Raw genomic sequence first — 12,238 nt, forward strand, 5'->3', positions numbered from 1 at the left:
CACTGGGTCTGCATGAATTCTAGGAGCACCTTAGCTGGTTTTGTGCTTCAACAATGCCTCTTACTCGATAGAGCCTTCAGAAAATGAAGGTAGATGACTCTCTTTTCTTTTTTCTACTACAAATAGTATCTTGCCATCTTTCAGAGTAACTAAAATATTAAGTTCAACCTAATATTTACTGTGTCATGCTTTAAAATGCTTCTAACTTCAGGACCTGCCTATTCAAATGGAGCCATTTTAGGAAAAGAAAAAATTAAGCTTTAGTCAACGCACACAGACACAAACACACAGACACACACAGAGACACACACACACACAGAGAGGAGGGAGGGAGAGGGAGAGAGATGAGTGCATACAGCATACATGCAAACATACATACATACATACATGAAGAAAGATGGCAGTAGGGTATACATGTGGGACTTAGCTGACATCTCAGGTATCCTGGAATTCAGTGCTTACAGCAAGCACTTACTGTAGGATTCCAGAATAATTAACAAAACCAATGTAGGGTCCAGAAAACCTGGTAGATATTTCTATATACACATGTCATACTTTTCATTTTTTTCATTTAGGATTACCAAGTCTATTTGTTGCTCATTCCTTCATTCAAACAAAGCACAAGTTTATCTCTGACTGTGTAATCAATTTGAGAAACGTTTTACTGTATTTAATTCTGGCCTTGTGTATAAAAGTTCCACAAGAGGAAGTAGATGGTAGTAGTTGAAAATAAGGTCTGAAGTATTTTGTGCGTTAGACTCTGCTACATCTTGACCTGTGTTTTTTAGTTAAAAATCTGGATAACTCTTTTAATTGAGCATGATCTCATGTTAATACCAAATCTGATTTATGTGAGAATCCAATTTTCTAAGCATGTCCATGACCATAAATTTTGAACATGAATCCAGTTGGAAACTTTATAAATTGTTACTTTATCAAAACAAATCAAAATGTGATGACTTCATTTCAGGGTTAGATAGCCTCCATTTGATACCATCAATGTTTGTTATGTCTGAGGCACCATCTATTCAACCCAGCTTTAACAGTGTATTTATTATTCCTGTACTCAAACTAGGAAACAACCTTCATTACATCAGTTTCAATTCTTCTGTTTGGAAAGAAAAAAATCCTAGCCATCCAATCAATATATGCAAGTCGTTATTACAAAGAAATGATTAATGATCACTCCTGACAAAGGGGCATGAGAAAAGACTTCATGTTTTCAAGGCTTTGTAGATGTGTTTGTGGGGATGCCTAATGAGCCAAGTACTGTGTTTGCCTCAATAGGAGTGAGAATATAAATTGGATCATTAAATTGAAATACCCTACTTCCCTAACCTCAGCTCCCACCAACACACACATTCTTTCTTTTTTTAAAATTTTTATTTATTTTATTTATGTATAAGTATCCTATATATATATGGTACACACCAGAATAGGGCATCAGATCCCATTATAGATGGTTGAGAGCCACCATATAGTTGTTCAGAATTGAACTCAGGTCCTCTGAAAGAACATCCAGTGCTTTTAACCACTGAGCTATCTCTCTAGTACACACAAAAACTTTCCATTGTAAGACTTCAGGTTTGTTCATTCTTTTCTTCTCTCCCTCCCATCTTCCATCTCCCTTTATCTTCTCATTCCCCCGCCTCTTTATTTCTTCTGGTAATAGGGATTTGCCATATAGTACAACCTGGTTTCCAACTCACAATTCTCTTGATTCAGAATCCCAAGTGTTAGGTTATAGGTGTACAGGTGTGTACCTCTAAAGTTCACTTTGAACTTTGTTTTCTGAATTCAGATGTTTCCTTCATTTATTCACTCATATATATATATATATATATGAATCTTAATTATGATTTACATGTTTATAAGTTATAATAATCTGCATAATTATAACTTTATACATAAAAGTAAATATAAATTATATATTTTATATAAGTAATGTAATATAAAGTATAATAAAAATATATAAACACCATCTCTGTCCATTCTTACATGTTCCTAGCTTCTAATTAATGATTTTAAAACTTTTATTCCATTTTATTTGCTAATATTATAAATTTGTGTGTGTGTTTTATGTACTGTCATAGATGCGAAGGTCACAAGACAACCCGCAGAACTTGGTTCCCTATTTCTACCCTATGGATCCTAGGGATCAAACTCAGCCTCTACTCACCAAGCCATCTTATGAACCCTCAAATCACTTTAACACAAATTATTTTACAACTTCAGTGCATCCATTTATAAAATCAGTCAGATGTTGTAAGCAAAATCACCCCTCATGAAATGCACACACATTGTCCTGAATTCTTGTTCACATCTAAATTTCCAGCAGCCTTATTCTCTTACTAGAGGTGGAGGCCAGATTCTTGTGAATGCTAGGAAAGTGTTCCACTAGCCTCAAGTCATTTTATCTTTAAGACACTCTCTGACTCAGGGTGACCTCAGATTCCTGACCTTCCTGCCTTAGCATCCTAAAGCGTAAAGGTCATAAGCCTCGTCATGCCAAGCCATGGGTTCCTAAGAAATGGCATGATTCCTCAAGCCATCATCTGCCTTACATTGGTTAGTGAAAAGAACAGAGAAGTTTGTCATTTCAGTGGAGAACCTTCAGTCTAGATCTGATGATGTAGGTGTGTATTCTAGGGAAGAAAGAGCTAGGCTGGGGGCAGTTGTATGGTTTAATGAAGACTTCTCAATACCTGTTTCTGATCCTCTTCTTGATGGAGAGGTCTAGCATAATGCTCAGGGCTTTCAGACAGAGGTTTGTTGAAAAGATGAGCCTGACTCAAGCACCAGGGTGAGTCTCAGAAAAATTCTTGAAGGAAAGAGGTGAAAAATTCAGCTATTAACTAGGCTGTGTTTATATATGAGGAATGAGGTTCCTGGCTTGAGCAGAGGCTCAGGACCCTGGTGCTGAAGATAGGAGAGACTGCCTGTTCAAACCCATACAAAGTCATTTCTGGACTGCTAGTCTGTTGTGGTGGGAGACTAGAAAAAAAAGTACTTAGCTTCTTCCTGTTTGATAATGTACAGGAACCTTGGATATTTGGGGGTTCTAGTCACTCATGCTAGGACACCACATGAAGAAATAGCAGCCTGTATTGTACAGACCAGGAGTGGAATCAGGCCTTGTTAAAGGTCTGTAGATAACCTATATTCTGGATTTATTATTCTGGAGGGAATTAGAAAGGGTCTGGTCAAAGGGGAAATAGCCATGGGATCTGAATATTTGGAAAGTCAGCATCATGCCTGACACCTGGAAAGTCACAGAGTCTCTGCCCCAATATCCACCATTGCTGTGAGACTGATGTACACTGTTCTATAGTTGTAGATCCTCACTGTCAGCATACCTGCATATTTCACAAAATGAAGCACATGGCCTTCTGAAACCATCTTGAAATAGTGAAATAGGTGTTGTCTTACACAGTGACTATATGTTGTTTTCAGCTACTAATGAGAGGAAATAACTTTACTCGGGATACCAGGGCTATTTCAGGGTCTTTAAGACCAGGTCTTGAGGCAGATTTGGAGGAAGAGAGCTTCATGGACAAGAATATTTTGAGGCTATTTTGTCCATTATACATCCCTTATCAGTGGTGTAATGGAAAAAAGATGCTGGGTGCATCTTTATAAGTAACATCTCTTGCTCTTGCTAAAACCACACTGAAGCCCCCAGGCCACACCCATTGCAGAATGATAGCACATACTACTGGTATGAAGTGTTCAATGACATCATTATCAGTGAATACATAGACTCTGCTCTTCTCTGTTCTTTCTCTATGTCTGGTGTATTAATTTTATTAGTGTAACAAATTAACACACTTTGGCTTTAAATCTATATAAATTCATTATGCAACAGTGTTAGAGGCGGGAGGTCAGAAATATATTTCACTAAATTTCAGTCAAGTTATTGGCTAGTTGCTGTGAAATCACTCCTTTTGTCCATGCAAGGTCACACACATACCTACTGTAATGATCAGAACATCAACCTCTTGGTAGATGTAAATTGTTTTAGCCTATTAGACTCACCTCTCTGTGCTAGTGATTCACATTTACCCAATATGCAAAATACATTTAGTATTTGCAAAAGTTGCAAAAAGTTTACTAATTTCACAGCAGCAATTCAAGCCTATAGTCTGTTCTATCTTAGTTCATAACTCCTATCTCCACCTCTCTGAAATTAGTAGAAAATTTATTTTTCAAATGTAGTAGAACATGCAAACAAAATACAATGGTAGAACAGACACAGTTGTAGATAATATACTCAAAATGAACAAAAAGAAAACAGAGTCACTGGCCTTCAAAATCTTCAAAATTGGAACATGTCATTAATTTTTGGGTAGGGAATAACCATTGTGACTTTTGCTTCTCTAAACTGAAAGGTCTGGCTTCACTTCATCTTTTCTGGACTTTTTAAAAGTTTTTCTTTGTCTGAGCCAGATGGGTTTAGTAGCTGTTCTTGCCTGTGTAAGATCTCTTCAGCCTTTTTTTCCCCACTTAATCACCTCTTATGACCTCCATTTACATCCTTGTTGCCTTTTTTTGTATATAACATTCTAAAGATATTTACTTCTCCTGTGCACTATCTAGAGATCTGTTCCATTAGTTAAGATCTCTTATTCACAAATTGATCCGAGCATGACTACTTTCTCCATCTCTTTTTCTGGCTTCTCCTTTCATATCTAGAAAATTGTCCATAAGTTACATGTCTGTGTTCTCCAATAGCCCACCAGGAGGTCATGTACAGTCATCTTTTGATTCTTCCCAGGCACTGTATTGTTGTACAGTGGACCTTTCCAACAGCTCATTGGATGATCGAGGAAGGCAGTCTCAGACAAACTGTCATACTATTTGACAAATCATAATGATTTTTAAGTGTTTTGAGGGTTTGAATCTAAAATTATGCAAAACAGCAACAACAAAACAAAAAACAAAAAAATTCTCTGAGTCTTATTCTCTACAGGAATAAGTTAGAAGCAGAACCATTCTATTTATATCTTAACAGTGACAAGGAATGTAATCCTGAGTACCTAGAAGTAGAAATCAAATCCTCTATCTAAGGACTAAAATCTTCCAGACCTAAAGAAAGTAATATATTCATCTTTTACAGAGTATATCTAAAGACAGAGCTTTCTTTGGGAATGAGGCCTTGGGACTTACACTTGCCCAAACCCACCTAAGGTATGGTGTTTGTGGAAACAGTTAGCTGTCAAGAGTACTTATACTCAGGATTGAAAAGTCCCATTTATAGACTATTTCATAAACACAGTTGAGCACATAAATTGTGGATTTGTTCAGACTGAAAAAAAAATAAGCATCTGTCCCCGAGGGAGGTTTTCATCACTTGAAATAACTTGCTTTGACATTTTGGAGGAGGCAAGGAGAGGTGGGATCCATCAGGCTTGCTCTTTATTTCCTGCTCTGTATTTTTCTGTGTATTTATAGATCATTAGATTATGCATTAAGTAATTTGAGTATGATTATAGCTTATGAATTTTTTATTCCCATGTATTTTTAATTGGTTTTATGTGCTTTAACTTGATTTTTTAAGGCATTGAAGACGATGTTCTCTTTAATCTCCATTGCTTTTCCCATTCTGGTTGTCTCCTTTACTGTCTTCTTTGGACTTACTTCTTGTAGTTGTAGTCTGAACTTTGAGAGTTTTTTCCTCACTTCTCTTTAGCTTCCTTTTCTTGTGTATTCTTTTCTTCCTGCCATCACTCATCTTTTTTTTTTTTAAATTGGACATTTTCTTTATTTACATTTCAAATGTTTTCCTCTTTCCAGGTCTCCCTTTCACAACCCCCCTATCCCATCCCCCATTCCCCTGCCTCTATGAGGGTTCTCATCCACTCACCCACCCATCCACTCCTGCCTTCCCGCCCTGGCATTCCCCTACACTGAGCCATCAAACACTCTCAGGTCTAAGGGCCACTCCTCAAACTGATGTCCAACAAGGCCATCTTCTGCCACATATATGGCCGGAGCCATGGGTCCCTCCATGTGTATATTCTCTTTGGTTGGTGTTCCAGTCCCTGGGAGCTCCAGGGGTTCTGACGTTACCTGTGCTCATAGGCATGTCAGCACTCCTGGGAGAACAGCTCTCTCCTGGCAGTATTTGGGTGTTTTCACCACTCTTTCTTAAACAGCCCCACTCCCAAGCCCTCCCATCTCTGTTCCACTGAAAATTCATACTCTTGGTGCTATAGTTTTTCAGACCACAGCTCTACATCTGAGGCTAGCAAGAAATTTGAGAAAGTACAGTAAACCCCTCAAGGGGAAGAGAAAGTTGCAGGAGGAGGAGTAGAGAGCTCAAGTCTTCTAATTAATTCATTCTATGTATAAGGTTTTCCCTTGAGACTTCCTTCTGTTTTATTGGAATTTTTCAATACCATGTTTATTTTAAATTGATTAATCCTCAACACTTTTATATTTTTATTGAATTCTATTTTCAAGCCCTGGGTTGTCTTCATCATTTACATCAGTTTTATGGTTTGCTGTCTGTGGTACCACTCAAGCATCTGTTCTTAAGTTTATTGAGCTTTTTCTTCAATCTTCTTTAAATGCTTTGAATTCTTTGGTGAAGCTTATGATTGTCATTTAAATTCTATGTCCTGGGGTTTATGTAGGTAATTCTCATTGGCAAATTTTTTTGTATGACGAGTTTATTTTGGAGGAGAGCTACTGTCTTGATCTTTGATACAGTTTTTACTTTTGTGATAAGGTCTGGTTATGTGTATTTCTTTTGTTAGTTCTGTGTCTTATATACAAACAGCAGGTGGAGGCAGAGTATATAATGTATGTACACCTTTGGCTTAATGGCTGGGTATGACTTAGGCATAATAAAGTCAGGACAAAGAGAGCTGGGATGCCATGCAGCCTGTATATCCTTGTCCTTGCCTGGATATTGTGAGTCAGATCTGGGGATTGATAAAGACACATGGGGAGGATTAGATGGACTCATCTGTCTAGACTCTGATGAAAAGTAAGCAAGTATCTGGCTGGGAAGAGAGTTTGTATACATGGAACATGAGAAGCCTATCGGTCATCAATGTATGAGACTCTTTTTGAGACAGAGTATTGATCTTGGTCAGTGGCTGTGTCAGAGTCCTGAAAGAGAAGAACAGGGAATCAGAAGATAAATAAAAAAGTATAGGATCAGGAGGTCTTATGCAAACTATCTCATATGTCAAGTAAGTTTCTTAAAATGTAGAGCATCTTAGATAAAGACACACAGAACAAGTTTCCCTTTACCCTTCCATCAAGGTCTCTGCAAAATGCTTGGATTTGTCTAGGTCAAAATAGGGTATCTGGGTGACCTTGACCTTACTACATAGACCATAGGAGCTTCAACCTCACAGTGTTCTGCTTGGCTTTTTCTCCTGAGTGCTTGGATTAGAGGTGTGTATAGTCACATATGATGGACAGGGTTAAAGACAGGATGATATAAAAATCCCTCTGTGATATGTTTACTTAGTGTATTCTGTGCAGATCCCTGGAAGCAGCATAACAGGTTGTTCTGCTTTTAAGTTTTTATAGCGTACTTCCATACTATGTTCTATAGTGGCTTTACTTGTTTCCACTCTATCAGTGCTCAATGATTCCTCCTTTCCTGTGTCTTCATTAGAAGTTGTTGTTTATTTTTTATTTTGTTTTTGTTTTTGCTTTGTATTGATTTTCCCGTAAAGATTGTTACCCTGCCTGGGTTGAGAAGGAACTATATTGCAACTTCATTGCATTCTGTGATGACTAGTCACGTTGAACATTTTTTTCTCACGCATTTATTTGCAAATTGCATTTTTGCCTTTTAAGAAATATATGTGCTTACTAGCCCATTTATTGATTGGGTCGTTTGATTTCTTATTTAACTTCTTTCTTTCTTTTCTTTTTTTTTTTTAGTATAGAATAGAGTTTAATTAGGGCATAGGGAGGGGAGTTAAGAGAGTATGAGAGGCAGAGAAAGGCAGAGAGGAGAGAGTAGAGAAGTAGAGGCTGGCCATGACCACATGGAGAGAGGGGGGAACGGGAATGAGGAGAGGTGGAGAGCAAGGGGGCAAGAAGCAAAGGAGAGAAGTAGGAGTAAGAGCTATTTAATTTCTTTAGTCTTTGTGTATTATAGATAAGATATTGATCTTTTGGGGATGCAGACTTGCTGAAGTAGGAATGTTACTGGGATCAGGCACTGAGAGCTTATAGTCTTGCCCAACTCCCTGCTCTCCCTCAGCTTCCTGTGTTGGGTTGAAAAGCGCTTTGTGAGCTTTCAGTTCTGGCTGTCTGGATGATTTCCAGTAGAATGCATTTTGCTGCAAATGGCATGATTACAGCTCTTTAATAATACTGCATCATGCAAGAAGCCATTCAATGGCATATTCAACCTCTATTAAGGTAACTTAACTTAGATGTGATGTATTCTTCAAGAACTCCATGACATTTCTGAGTATTTGAGTACAAAGTAAAACAGCAATTTGATGTATGTAAATATTTCAAAGCACTAACTGGTTTCAATTCAAATTCCTGAGACTATGCATCCCTAGCCAATATCACATGGTTCCCTCATAGACATTTGGCTGTCTTAGGTGCATACCTCAAGAATGAATCATATAAAACAAAGGATGCCTCAATCCATGTGCTTTTGGTACCCACTGACCCTAGTCTATCTGTATCACAGCATGGAGATAAACTATTCTTATCCTGGGATTTCAGCCCAATATAATCTAGTAGCCTAGTATAACCAACTTGAATTCCCACAACTCCAAATCTCTATTGCAAAATTCTATGACCTAAACTCTCTTCTGGTATCTCTACAGGTACTTGGCCTGTGTTTATATTTAGTAAAGCCTATCTGGTCCCTTAAACAGTCCTTTTATTTTATCTCTATTAGTTCTTTGTCTTCCCCTTTAGTACAGTCCCTGTGAGTCCAGTAGCCTATTTAATCTTGTTACCTTTCTCACTCTTTAAAAATTTTGCAAAATGTAATGTGTGATTTGAGAGTTAATATTAGTAATGATATTGAAATAAAAGAGCCAATGATCTCCAATGGTCTTGCCATCAAGTGGAATCAGATTTATTTAGTGAATTATATACAGTGAAATTGAAGGAATTTGTGGGTTTATAGTCATTCAGTAAATTTCAATATTGTGAAAAGACAACTTGTTCTTGCATGTTTCTTATGTTCTTGACAATGTAACTCTGCATTCCTGGTAATGTCCTCTTTATTTGGGCTTTAAATATATGTGCTTGATAAGTAGCTGTCAGTTTAATCTGCCCACCTAAAGATTTTGGCATTAGATATCATCATAAACTTCATTGTCCTTAAAATTCAATAAGTCATTATATCTGTATTATAATTAGAATAATGTTTCTGCACTCAAGCCTTGGATGTTATTCAGAACTTATCACCAGAATAATCTTCATAATATATAAAAGTAGTAGAACAAGCGCCAAAGATCAGCATTTTTGATTCAATAGCTCTAGAGGGGGCTAGAGCTCTGCACACTTGGACTAGAAGCTATTCTTACAGTCACATGGGTTAGTAAGCACAAATCTATCTCAATGCTTTCAACATATCTGTGAAAATGAATCACCTGAAAGTCTTTAAATGCTACAGGCATGGAGTGAGGATTGCTTCTTAACTTTATCACAGGTTTCCAATGGTTGGTGTTGCAACTGGTCCAATTATTACACTGTGATGTTTGAAATGAGTACTCCTTTTCCTTGGCTACACTTGGGTAGGTTTTTATTCTTTCATTTTTTTTATACTCAAGATACATCCAAGATTAATTAGTCAGAATCAGTAGGCAGACTCATTTCATCACTTTTTATGTCTTCTGGTAATTATAATTGCATACAAAGTTGAGAACTAGTGTTTCAGAACAGTGTTCCTTAATCTGTTTTCTTCTTTCATTATTGTACCAACTCCCCAAAGCCAGTTTAGTGCATTTATTCTTGTAAACCTTCCCACGTCTCCTCTTATAAAATTAAAACCATAGCAGTCCATGAAGCTGTTTGTGTGTTGTAGCAACTGGAGGAACATGATCGATGGTCAGAAATCAAATTTCTTTCTCTGTGGGCAAAAGTGACCCTGTAGGGAATGTATGGATTAAGGGTCATAATCTTTTTACCCCAGTGAAATATGAATTTGCTTATGCTTATTATTTATTCCAGTTGTAGAGATATTGCAATAGAAAAATTCTCTATAAGTTTATCACAGTATATTTGTAAAACATGCTAAAAAAGACTTCCTTTTTTTCCCCTTGATTTCCATTTCTGGCTTCTCTTGATGTTTGATTTGAAACGGTAGAATGAAATTAACCTTTGCCTCCCCAAGTTTCATAAACATTTTTTTGAATTAATTTTTTTATTAGGTATTTTCCTCATTTACATTTCCAATGTTATCCAAAAAGTCCCCAATACACTCCACTCCCCACTCCCCTAACCACCCACTCCCCCTTTTTGGCCCTAGAGTTCCCCTGTACTGGGGCATATAAAGTTTGCAAGTCCAATGGGCCTCTCTTTCCAGTGATGGCCGACTAAGCCATCTTCTGATACATATGCAGCTAGAGTCAAGAGCTCTGGGGTACTGGTTAGTTCATAATGTTGTTCCACCTATAGGGTTGCAGATCCCTTTAGCTCCTTGGTTACTTTCTCTAGCTCCTCCATTGGGGGCCCTGTGATGCATCCAATAGATGACTGTGAGCATCCACTTCTGTATTTGCTAGGCCCGGGCATTGTCTCACAAGAGACAGCTATATCTGGGTCCTTTCAGCAAAATCTTGCTAGTGTATGCAATGGTGTCAGCGGTTGGAAGCTGATTGTGGGATGGATCCCTGCATATGGCAGTCTTTAGATGGTCCATCCTTTCGTCACAGCTCCAAACTTTATCTCTGTAACTCTTTCCATGGGTGTTTTGTTCCCAATTCTAAGAAGGGGCACAGTGTCCACACTTTGGTCTTCGTTCTTCTTGAGTTTCATGCATTTAACAAATTGTATCTTATATCTTGGGTATCCTAAGTTTTTGGGCTAATATCCACTTATCAGTGAGTACATATTGTGTGAGTTCCTTTGTGATTGTGTTACCTCACTCAGGATGATGCCCTCCAGGTCCATCCATTTGCCTAGGAATTTCATAAATTCATTCCTTTTCATAGCTGAGTAGTACTCCATTGTGTAAATGTACCACATTTTATGTATCCATTCCTCTGTTGAGGGGCATTTGGGTTCTTTCCAGCTTCTGTCTATTATAAATATGGCTGCTATGAACATAGTGGAGCATGTGTCCTTCTTACCGGTTTGAACATCTTCTGGATATATGCCCAGGAGAGGTATTGCTGGATCCTCTGGTAGTATTATGTCCAATTATCTGAGGAACCGCCAGACTGATCACCAGAGAGATTGTACAAGTTTGCAATTCCACCAACAATGGAGGAGTGTTCCTCTTTCTCCACATCCTCGCCAGCATCTGCTGTCACCTGAATTTTTGAACTTAGGCATTCTGAATTGTGTGAGATGGAATCTCAGGGTTGTTTTGATTTGCATTTCCCTGATGATTAATGATGCTGAACATTTTTTCAGGTGCTTCTCAGTATTCCTCAGGGGAGAATTTTTTGTTTAGCTTTGAGCCACATTTTTTAATGGGGTTATTTGATTTTCTGAAGTCCACCTTCTTGAGTTCTTTATATACATTGGATATTAGTCCCTTATCTGATTTAGGATAGGTAAAGATCCTTTCCCAATCTGTTGGTGGCAGTTTTGTCTTATTGATGGTGTCTTTTGCCTTACAGAAGCTTTGCAGTTTTATGAGGTCCCATTTGTCAATTCTTGATCCTATACAGCACAAGCCATTGCTGTTCTATTCAGAATTTTTACCATGTGCCCATATCTTTGAGGCTTTTCCCCACTTTCTCCTCTATAAGTTTCAGTGTCTCTGGTCTTATGTGGAGTTCCTTGATCCACTTAGATTTGATCTTAGTACAAGGAGATAGGAATGGATCAATTCACATTCATCTCCATGATAACCACAAGTTGTGCCAGCACCAATTGTTGAAAATGTCTTTTTTCCACTGGATGGTTTTAGGTCTCTTTTCAAAGATCAGGTGACCATAGGTGTGTGGGTTCATTTCTGCATCTTCAATTCTATTCCATTGGTCTACTTGTCTGTCACTATACCAGTACCATGCAGTTTTTAAACACAATTGCTCTGTAGTACAGCTTTAGGTCAGGCATGGTGATTCCA

Source organism: Mus caroli, unplaced genomic scaffold (genome assembly GCF_978045245.1).
Source record: "Mus caroli unplaced genomic scaffold, Mus_caroli_1 scaffold_11, whole genome shotgun sequence".
In the NCBI taxonomy this organism is placed as follows: domain Eukaryota; kingdom Metazoa; phylum Chordata; class Mammalia; order Rodentia; family Muridae; genus Mus; species Mus caroli.